The sequence below is a fragment of the Molossus molossus genome, unplaced genomic scaffold (assembly GCF_014108415.1).
Source record: "Molossus molossus isolate mMolMol1 unplaced genomic scaffold, mMolMol1.p scaffold_m16_p_17, whole genome shotgun sequence".
In the NCBI taxonomy this organism is placed as follows: Eukaryota; Metazoa; Chordata; class Mammalia; order Chiroptera; family Molossidae; genus Molossus; species Molossus molossus.
In genome coordinates this window covers 57,555,258-57,567,265 of record NW_023425352.1, presented here as the reverse complement: position 1 = coordinate 57,567,265, position 12,008 = coordinate 57,555,258, and the positions used below count along the sequence as shown (strand labels likewise).

At 39.7% G+C, this 12,008-nt stretch overlaps 1 non-coding gene across 1 annotated transcript; it reads left to right on the top strand.

The window, feature by feature from the left end:
* Window positions 1-1,317: 1,317 nt before the first annotated feature.
* LOC118632806 lies at window positions 1,318-1,380 on the top strand. Its single transcript, XR_004960070.1, has one exon. It is a non-coding gene; the product is annotated as a U7 small nuclear RNA (small nuclear RNA).
* Window positions 1,381-12,008: the final 10,628 nt, after the last annotated feature.

The window sequence follows — 12,008 nt, the reverse complement described above, 5'->3', positions numbered from 1 at the left end:
ATAATAATGGCCAAGAGACATATGAAAAAATGCTCAACATCACTAATCATCAGAAAGATGCAAATTAAAATGACTGTGAGGTATCACCTAACACCTGCCAGAATGGCCGCCATCAACAAATCATCAAACAACAAGTGCTGGCGAGTGTGTGGAGAAAAGGAGACTCTAGTACACTGCTGGTGGGAATGCAGACTGGTGCAGCCACTATGGAAAACAATGTAGTGTTTCCTCAAAAAATTACAAATTGAACTGCCATTTGACCCAGTGATCCCACTTCTAAGAATATACCCTAAGAAGCCGGAAACACAATCAGAAAGAATACACGTTCATAGCAGCATTATTTACAATAGCTAAGATGTGGAAACAGCCCAAGTGTTTATCAGTAGATGAGTGGATAAAAAAGCTGTGCAACTGATTCCTCCCTCCCCCTCCCTCCCCACCCTGTCCCCAGCTTTGTTGTCCATGTCCATTGTTCATGCGTACATGCATATAAGTTCTGTAGTTTATCTCTCCCCCACCACTCCCTCTTCTGGAGATTGTCAGTCTGTACCCCACTTTCACATCTCTGGGACTACCCCATTCCTCAGACTGTTATGTTCATTATATTCCACAAATAAGTGAGATCATATGATATTTGTTGTTCTCTGTTTGGCTTGTTTTGCTTAGGATAATACTTTCCAGGTCCCTCCATGTAGTCTCAAAGGATAAGAGATCTTTCTTTCTTACCGCTGCATAGTACTCCATTGTGTACATGTACCACAGCTTTGTTATCCATTCGTCTAGTGATGGACATTTGGGCTGTTTCCAGATCTTAGCTATTTTAAATAGTGCTGCTATGAACATGGGGTACATATATTCTTTCTGATTGGTGCTTCAGGCTTCTTAGGGTATATTCCTAGAAGTGGAATCACTGGGTCAAATGGCAGTTCAATTTTTAATTGTTTGAGGTAACAACATATTGTTTTCCATAGTGGCTGCACCAGCCTGCATTTCCACCAGCAGTGTACTAGAGTCCCCCTTTCTCCACACCCTTGGCAACACTTGTTGTTTGATGAATTGTTGATGGCGGCCATTCTGACAGGTGTGAGGTGATACCTCATTGTTTTAATTTGCATCTCTCTGATGATTAGTGATGTTGAGCATTTCTTCATATGTCTCTTAGCCATTTGTATGTCCTGTTTGGAGAGGTGTCTATTTAGTTTTTCTGCCCATTTTTTAATTGGATTCTTTGTCTTCAGTGGGGGAAAAAGGAGAAACATCTGTAACAAAAATAAATTAATTAAAAAAATAAAACACGTAAGAAAAAAAAAGCTGTGCAAGTGCTTACAGCTCATTTTGAATTTGTCTAGTATGTCTTCCGGTTTTCACCGGAAGGCCCTAAAAAAGAAGCTGTGCAGCTGTAAGAAAGAAAGATCTCTTATCCTTTGTGAGGACATAGAAGGACCTGGAGAGGATTATGCTAAGTGAAATTAGCCAATCAGAGAAAGACAAATACCACATTATCTCATTTATTTGTGGAATATAATGAACAAAATAAGGTGATGAACCAAATATACCCAGAGACATAGAAGTAGGGTTCAGACTGACAAACTTCACAGTAGAGGGAGGGGAGGGAAGAAATAAACAAAGGAACTTATGCATATAAGCATAACCAACGGACATAGACAACAATGCTGGAAGGGGGAGGGGATGGGAGGAGTGTGTCAATAGGGGAAAAAAAAGAAACATCTGTAACAAAAATAAATTAATTAAATAAGACAAAAAAGAGATATTTGCACAATCTGTAAAATATTTCATTTAAGATTTAAAATCTTTCTTTACCTGTAAGAAAACTATTATAATTTGTAGTTTGTACTGTTTCCTTATTTTTAATTTTAAACACCAATGTGTGGTCACTTAGCATGAAGTAACTCTAGTTCTGGTACCTCTCTAATCATTGCGCTATCGTTGATTATTTGGAATCTACTGGTTAATTCAGGAATATGCAGTACTGTAGACATTGAAGACTCGTGCTGATTCTGAAATGAGCTTGTCTACTATTTTATGAATTTACTCTGGAAACAAATGTGTGCAATTAGGTCTACATGTGTGGGGGCTGACTAAATAACTGGGAGTGCTCTGAATTAACTTCTACATAGAATGAAATGATTCTTAAAGCACAGAGGACAAAAAACAATGTGATAATTTTCTATTGTATATATTATTCAAGCTTAACAGTAACTTCACCAGTTATTCAAAATTTAGGCAAAAATGATTTTCAGGGGCAGGAGAGTTTTGTCATCAATATTGTTTAGAATGTATTATTATTCCATGATGATAACAAAAAGAAGTCTAACTTTTAGTTGATTCAATTATCATTTTTAATTTCTCTACAATGCACCCCTCATTGCCTACTTCCGGCTGCTCCTCCCACCACCAAACAAACCTTCGGAACACTGTTGCACAGCACCCTATGTGTTCTTCTCTCATTGTCATTGTATCTGCTACCCTGCTTTCTAAAAGTTTACTGATGTATCTATCTCATAGAGGATATGATGAGCTATTTGAGTAGAGCTCATGCTTTATTTGTTCATCTCTATTATCCCCAACATCTGATCTATAAGAGATTCTCAGTAACTGTTTTTTGAAAGCGGAATGATTCAATGAATACATGCATACCAGAATGGACCAAGCCCTGGCTGGTTTGGCTCAGCCGCTGGAGGATTGGCCTGCCGACCAGAGAGTCCCAGGTTCGGTTCCCGCTGGCCCCAGTGGCTAGGGGCATGTATCAAATAAATAAATAAATAAATAAATAAATAAATAAATAAATAAAATGGACCAAAATCCATATATATATAAAATCTGACAAAGGTAGAAGGACTCGAACCTGAACACTGCTCAAATCTTAGGACTCCCCAGCTGGAATCTGTGTGGACTTCTGATGAAGCAGAGTAGGTGGTCACAACCCAAGGCCAAGCTTTCTTATGTGTTCAGCAAATATTGCAGGAGTGCAAGGTAATGAAAAACTCAAAATGGGTGTCAGACCACAATGGGTTTAGGTCTCACCTCTGGCACTGTAGTGGCAGCTTTTGAAGTGTTTACAAAGTATTTGACCTCATTGAGCCTCAGTTTCCTCATCAGCAATAGTGGGAATGATCCCCACCTCACATGGGGTTCTTATGATATTCAAGTGAAAGTTCTTTGTTGTCATGTCTCTGGGCACAGTCGCCATACCGTGGCTCAGCAAATGATGGTTGCTATCCTATTCCACTCTTTCCTCTGATGACTAATGCTTAAACACACTCCAAATTTATTTCCACTATATTTATAAAACCCAAAGGACCTCTTTTATGTAGCAAACTACCATTTGGGGATGTAGCAGTTGTAGATAATTTTTCATCAATTACAGGAAGATTCAGTTTTGAAACTTGAGGCTTCCCCTGATACTGTCAGGACTACCCAGGGTACCCAGTGGGTGGCTGACCAAGGAGCTGGAGAATCCTATCTTAAAAGCCAGCTGGGAAGTCTGCATAACACCAACTGAGGACCCTGGAGCCCCCAAACCAGAATTAACCAGCGTCATGTTCTCTCTTTTCGACAGATACTTCATTGATATCTGTTAATCAATGTGACAGCTTTCAATAATCACAGCTTTTCCAGCCAGGACAGGCTTAGAGGAGGAGAGAAAGAGAGCACACAGGTGGTAGGTGGAACAATGTATAGATAATCAACATTTTTAACAGAACTTCAGGTTTGAGATTAAAGCCTCTCATTGGAGATTCCATATTGAATCTATCATTAGCAGAATAATTCTATTCTTTTATCTCATTATTTTAAATTGGCCAACAAAAGAAAAGTGGTATGTCTGAGCACATTTGTTTCTTGGGAAAATGAACTGAAATGATGGAAGCAATAGTACAATCCAATGCTGCCTAATGGAACTTTCTGCAGTGCTGAAATTGTTCTAATCTGTTCTACATAATATGATAGCTATTAACCACATATGCTTATTGAGCAGTTGAGTTGTGCCTGGTACAGGAAACTGAATTTTAAATTTTATTTAGTTTTAATTAATTTAAATAGGAATGTCCACATATGGCTAGTGACTACGGCAATGGATAGCACAGATAAAAGACCACAATAAAAACAAGGTCCCTGCCCTGGCTGGTTTGGCTCAGCCGTTAGAGCGTTGGCCTGCGGTCCTGAGAGACCCGGGTTCGGTTCCTGCTAAGGGCATGTACCTCGGTTGCAGTTTGTCCCCGGCCCTGGTTGGTCGTGCAGTGGCAGCCACTCGATGTGTCCCTTTCACATCGATGTTTTTCTCTCTCTCTCTTCCTCTCTCTCCCTCCCACTCTATCTGTACAAAAAATGGAAAAATGTCCTCAGGTGAGGATGAAAAAACAAACAAACAAGGTCCCTGCATGTCACCATGCCGTCAGTACATTGGTTAGACTGCATTGCTGTGAGTGCTACCTGACTCTGTGCTTAAAACCCTCCTGCCTGCTCCTGGCCACTCTGCACCTTCGAGTTACCTTTAAGTGGCTTCCACTGACTTCTAGCTACTGTTTCCCAATGTCTGCTTCATAAGATGCCCTCTGCCTGGTTTTCTGAGGCCTCTACAGTTGGATTATCTTACTGTTTTCTGCCCTGCCCCGACTTCCTTTTAGGTAATAACTTCCCAGTTTTCTTTGGAGAACCATCTCTTCTCCTCCCCTACACACAATTCGAGTGGTTTGGGAACAGGTGACTCCATTCTTGGACTCTAGGAATGCACACCGTGAACAGACCCTCTGGTCTCAGTAAGGCAGAGATCGACACGGAGCACAGGACTGCCCAGTGGCACACGTGCGATCCTGTGCTGGGGTCACCGAAGTGAAGCTCCACCCGGCCTGTGCGGCTCAGTGGACTGGGCATCACCCCAGGCACCAGGAGATCGTCAGTTGGATTCCCTGCCAGAGCACATGCCCGGGACTCAAACCCCAGTAGGGGGCATGCAGGAGGCGGCAATCAATGTTTCTCTCTCATCAATGTTTCTATCTCTCTCCCTCTCCCTGAAATCAATAAAAACATATTTTAAAAAAAGAAGTTTAAAAGTGAAGCTCCCTTTTCATTGGGATTGCTGAGTTAATAGGGTGGAAATGTGGGTGGCTGGTGACCTTTTGACACCAGGAAGACAGGAGTTCAATATCGAGGAGAATACAGTTGAAACTAGAGGAGGACGTGCCTGATGACGTTGCCTTTGGACACCTGGATCTAGGCATGCCTGGAGATATGTACACTGCTGAGTTATTTTCTTCTCTTTCCCTCTCTCCCTCCCTTTCTTTCGTCCTTCTTTCTCTTCCTTTCTGCACCCCCACACAAAATTTTTGCTTAAGCAAGTTTGAGATGGGATTCCAGAAACTTCAGATAAATAAGATTCTGACTAATATCTGGTTTCTATAATAACACTACTATACATTTGACCCCTTCCCAAACTCCTCTTATTTCCCGGTACTCCAATAAACGCGCCTCCATCAGGATCACACCTCCCACTCCCCTGCTCGGTGTCATTGCTTTGGGCATCTTTTCTATGCCTAATAAAAAATCCTCTTTTTCTTATTTCCCAATATTCTTCTGGGTTCATAAGCCAGGTCACAGCCCACCCCCCGACTCCTCGGAGCCTCCGCGTCCCCCCTGAGCTCTTGCACAGCTCTTTGGTCGCGTTCCCTGTCCCGTGTCGCCGAGCTGTGTGGGTTTGTCTTTGGGCACCAACCAGACTTGGCGCCTCCCTGGGGCAGATGCCACATGGGGTTCATTTTTACCTCGGCACAGAGCCTCCGGGCCGGCACAGTAGTGCTCAGCGAGTCTGATCGAGCGCTGGACTGAGAACGCACAGGATTCTCGGGCACTGCTTTCTGCGCGTCTAGGAAGCAGATGCGATGAAAGGCAGCTTTAGTAAGAAAACCAGCCAAACTCACTGAACGTGTACAGCCGCCCTCGTTGATCGCGGTTGATCGGTCCGCACTCTGCCGGTAAACGACTTGCCAGGCAGGGTTCTTCACGTGCACAGTCGTCCCTCCCGCTCCGCGCCTGACGTTCGCGGCCTCACTCTGTCGCGGTTTCTCAAAGGCAGCGGCGAGGGACGACTGTACACGAACCACCTTTTGTTTACTTCTACGTTTTTGTGGAAATTTCATTCACACGCTCAATCTAGGGTTGTGTTCTTTGTTCGGAATTGGCTTATGTCTTTATCCACATCTACAGTTAGTAAAAAATGAAGATGATTAATCATAGCTGAGATCCAGGGAGTTGACCATCAAAGGCTGAAGCAATAAGAGTTTAGCAGAACCTACAGCCCATTTGTCTGCTAATGATACTATCATCCAAACAGAATGTGTTTACAAAAAGACCACTCAGTGTCTCCAAATGAAGGCAATGGGGGCTAGAAAAAAATTAAAGACATTATCTTTGCGCTCAGGGCATCCCACCTCCTTAGATGAAAAGGTTAACTTTTCTGAGATAACAACGGACAAGACAAGGTGATGTATAATGAACTTTGTGGAGGTAGATGAGTGGTGTAGAATTTAAGAGATACGCAAGATCACTGAAAACCGTAGAAGTCACTGAAACTGTCTTCGAGAAAGTAGGAGTTAGGCTGGGTTTTGAAAAATAGTTAAGAATTGAATAAACAGAACGAAGATATAACTGGGCATTAAAAGTAAAAATTTGAAGAAATTAAATATTGTGGTCCTTTAAATTTAATGAGATTCAGAGGTCTTCTATTGTACGGTTCTAGTTGCGAATCACTTTAAAGGTTTTAATCGATCGGAGGCAAGTCCTCCCAGTTTGGATGTAATGCCGAATATGCATGTCTAAGAGGGCTCCATTCACAGTTTAAGCATCATAGGTGTGTATATATTACATTTCCTTGCAGATGGTAACTTAATCTCAAAAAAATTACTATGCCAATATATGAGAGATGCAAGTAAAATTCTTAAGAGAAGAATGCCTTTTTCTGACTCTTTCCAAGTCACCCCACAGGTTGCTGGACGTACAGGCAGGGAGGACATGCCTTCATTGTCAGCGCTCAGAGATCCTCTTGCCTCTGACTTCGTCCTGACAGGTCTCAGGAGATCCTCAGGGAAAAAGGAATGACATCAACTCCTAGGGTGTTTTAGTTCCCTCGGTGGCTTTTACATGGTCTCTCTTCAAAAATTCCAGGTCACAGAATGATCAGAAAAAGGTCAAAACAAAATAAAAGTGTGGTGTGGGTCACAGCTACTACAGAAGTTTGGCGCAGAGAATCCACTGCTTTGGTGGAGGAGCAACTGAGGTGGCCCTCGAGTGATCACAGTTATTTATAGGTGGGAAGGAACTTTCCAGTAGACGAGGAGGTACAGCAGCAGAAAAATGAATCCATGTAGACAGCAAAAAGGGTGTGGGAAGCATCAGTAAGTAGTATTTTCTTTCTCCTGAAAAGAACATGAAATTAACTTCCAGTTTCTGATTCAACATGCAAAGAACCTTGAAGCTGTCACTTCCATCCTAACAACAACAACAACAACAACAACAACAACAACAACCAACTAAAGTGGACATTCACAATTCTTCTTGGGTTATCAGAGCAGTGAGGTCATGGGGTAAGCCATTTTCTTGACAGCTGGTGAGAGGTGAATATAGAGAACCACAGTTACTGAGAGCAGAGGTGGGCACGGGAGCCAGTTCTGGGAGAAACCCTTCAAGGGAACTGAAAAGTGCCAGAAGCTTGGTGTGTACCAGTTTGAGAGACAGGATTTCAGAAGGGACCGTGCACTTTTTAAAGCTTTACCTCTAGGTATCCGACTAGGTCCTCAAGGTATACGTCCGATAAAAATCTCCTTATGTTTCTGGTGGGGGCTAAGGTGAGTGAGGAAGTAACCTTTTCAAAATATAACTAGAATATTCTGTTCTCCTTAAAAAGGGACTTCACTTGCCTAGCCAGTGTAAATCAGTAAATTGAACGAAGTCCCATGGACTGAGAGGTCCCTGTTTGATTCCCAGTCATAGCGCATGCCTGGGCTGCAGGCTCTGTCCCCAGTAGGGGGCGTGCAGGAGGCAGCCGATTGATGTTTCTTTTCACATCGATGTTTCTATATCTCTCTAGCTCCCTTCCTCTCTCTCTAAAGAATCAATAAAAACATATTTTTTAAAAAAAGGACTTCACACAAAATCAACTATTTTATGTACCTCTATGAATGATGATACATAGAAGCCACTATGTATGGTGACAGGTGTTAACTAGACTTACTGTGGTGATAGTTTTGCAATATATACAAATATAAAGTGATTATGTTGTACACCTGAGAGTAATATATTGTTATATGTCAGGTATATCTCAAATAAATAAATAAATAAGTTAGGAAAGAAAAGAAAGAACCATTTTTACCAGAGTCTAATGACTTGGGTGTTACAGATACTGCTGTCACTGAGGAAGAGAAGTACCCGACCCCCGGCCTGCTAGACCTCAGCCTGGGAGACGGCAGTGCCTGTGTGCGGCTCGTTCTAGATTTCTTGTCTCACCTAAAGGGGAAAAGAGCTGCGAAGTTTTGTGAAGGTTACACCCAGTCACAGGCTCACTAAAATTATGAGAACAGATTGCAAAACTATAGAATGCCTTCACTCCCCCATGTGTGCCACCACGTCCACCAGTTTCTACATAGCAGCGATGCTTTACAGGCAAAAGAACCTCAAGGCTCAGGTGCTACTAAGAAGTCTCTAGTGAAACCCAAAGACAATAGGAGAGGCAAAAACGAAGATACTAGAGGATATTTTTGCTTCTGATACCTATAGCTACAGCAAACAATAAATGCAGCCTAACTCCTAGTCAGATAAACATAAAAACCCACGCTTCAGGCTTATTTACCTCAGCTTTTAAAATCCAATATATTACATTTGACTTTCAACAAAAATTACAAGGCATCGCTAAAAAGTAAAAACAATCATTTTAGGAAACAAAGCAAGCACTGAAACCAGACTGAGCTATTGCAGGGATTTAGAATGATCAGACCAGAAATTTAAAATAACTTTGGTGAATATGTTAAGGCTCACATGAATTGGTGAACTACAGAGAAGATGTGTAATGTAAGTGGAAAGATGAAACTCTAAGAAAAAAAATCAAAAGGAAATGTGAGAATTTACAAACACCGTAAATTAAGAATTCCTTTGAGGGCTCATATGTGGACTGAACACAGCTGGAGAATCAGTGAAATTAAAGATATAGCAACAGAAAACTCCCAAACTGAAAGTAAAGAGAAAAATAAATAAATAAAAGTAAAATGGAATAGAATATCCAAGTACTGTAGGATAATTACAAAAGATATAAAATGTGTGTAATGAGAATACCAGAGGAGACGTGGTTGACAAAGGAAGAGATTAAATACTTGAAGTAGTAATAGTTGAGAAATTTCCAAAATTAATGACAGACAATAAAACTCAGATCCAGAAAGCTTGTGGAATACCAAATATGATAAATACTACAAAACCTACATCTAGGCATATCATATTCAAATACAGAATATCAAAGAAGAAGGTAAAATCTTGAAAAAAGCTAGGGGTTAGGGGTTCCTTACATATAAAGAAAAAATATTTAAGATTACACAAACCATGCAAGCAAGAAAAGAGGGAAGTAAAACATTTGAACTGTTGAAAGGAAAAAAACAAAACAAAACCCACCAACATCTAATTCTGTATTCTGCAAAGTAACCCTTCAAATGTGAAGGATAACTAAAGACTCTCACGCAAACAAAAATTGAGGGAACTTATTTCTAGTAGCTCTACTTTGAAATAAAAGTTAAAAGAAGTTCTTTAGAAAAGAGGAAAATGATTTAGGGGAGAAACTCAGATCTTTATAAAGAAAGAATAAGTGCTAGAGAAAAAAATAAATGAGATTAAAATAAAAATGTTTAGTTTTAGTTTACCTAACAGACAGAGTTTGTTCAAAATAATAACAGCAACACTGTATTCAGTTTAATTATGAAAAAATAAAATAAATGACAACAATGTTAAAAGAGATGGGAGGGAAGAAATGAGAAAACTATTATAAAGGACCTGCACTGGCCATAAAGTAGTAAAGTGTCACCTGAAAGTGGACTCGGACTAGTTGTATATTTATATTGAAGACTTTGGTAAAACCACTAAAAATTTTAAAGGAAATTATATTTGATATTCTAAGAGAGGAGAGAAAATGGAATCATGTCAAATGTTCAGTTAAAGCCATAGAAGGCAGAAAAAGAGTGGAAGAAAAAAAAAAAAAAGAATGAGAGCAATGAATTGAAGATATTAAAATATGGTAGCTATTAAGCCAACTATATCAATAGTCACTTTAAATGTGAATGGTCTAAGTACACCAATTAAAAGATAGACTATGAGAGTGGATTTAAAAAATCAATTACAAACTATGTTTTCTACAAGAAAACTGTTAAGGGATGGAGAAAGGTATACTATACTAAAATTAATCAAGTTGGAGTAGCTATATTAATTTCAGACACAGGTATAGAGCATTACACAATGACAAAGGGGTCAATTTTCCAAGATGACATAACAATCCTTAATGTGTCTAGCAACAGAGCATCAAAATACCTGTGCTAAAACCTGATAGATCTACAAGGAGAAATAGACAAATTCACTATACTTGGAGATTTCATCACCTCCTTGAACAGTAATTGACAGATCTAACAGTGTACTATATAAAAATAGATTTGAACAGAACACTATCAATCAACTGAATCCAGATGACACTTAACAGAATATTTCATATAACAATAGCAGAACACATATTTTTCTCAAGCACATGTTTTCTCAAGAACATTTAGCAAGATGGGCCACATTCTGAGCCATAAAGCCTATCATCACATATTTAAAAGAGTAGAATGTAGTTTCTTAGAGCACAGTGGAATTAAACCAGAAAGAGTTAGAAAATTCTAAAGCACTTGGAAATTAAATAACATACATCTAAATAACACATAGGTCAAAGAAGAAGTGTCAAGAGAAATTTTAAAATGTCATGAATTAAATAAAAATTAAAATACAACTTGTTGCATCAAAATGTGTGGGATGCAACAAAAGCAGTACTTGGAGGGAAATTTATAGCATTGAGTGCACATATTAGAAAAGAAGACAGATCAAAATCAATAATCAAAGCTTCCACCTTAGGAAAATAGAAAAAAGAAGAGAAATTTAGATCTAAAGTAAGAAGAAGGTAAGAAATAATAAAAATTAGAGCAGAAATCAAAGATATTGAAATAAGAAAATCAGTAAGAAAAAAATCAATGAAAACAAAAGCTGACAGGTTGCAAATATCAATAAAATAATGAACATTTAGCTAGGCTAACCAAGAGAAAAAGAGCAAAAACCCAAATTACTAATATCAGAAATGAAAAAGGGATCATCACTACTGATCCAGTGGACAATAAGAGGATAACAAAAGAATATTAACAACTCTATTTCCACAAGTTGAATAACTAAGATTAAATGGGCCAATTCTTTAAATGACAGAAATCTACCAGTCACACTACTAAGTATGTACCTAAATGAGTTGAAAATTTACATCCATAGAAAAACCTGCACATGAATGTTCATAGAAGCTATATTCATAATTAACAAAACTTGGAAGCTCCAAGATATTCTTCCAGAGGTGAATGGCTCAACCAACTGTGGTACATCCACATAATGGAATATTATTCAGTAATGAAAAAAATGAAATACTAAACAGTAAATGACTTAAAGGAACCTTAAATTTATATTGCTAAGTAAAAGAAATTAATAGCCGCCCTGGCCGGTTTGGCTCAGCGGTTAGAGCGTTGGCCTGTGGTCCGGAGAGACCCGGGTTCGGTTCCCGCTAAGGGCATGTACCTTGGTTGCAGTTTGTCCCCAGCCCTGGTTGGGTCGTGTGGGTGGCAACCACTCGATGTGTCGCTTTCACGTCGATGTTTCTCTCTCTCTCTCTCTCTCTCCCTCTCCCTTTCACTCTATTCGAACAAAATATCGAAAAATGTCCTCGGGTGAGGAAAAAA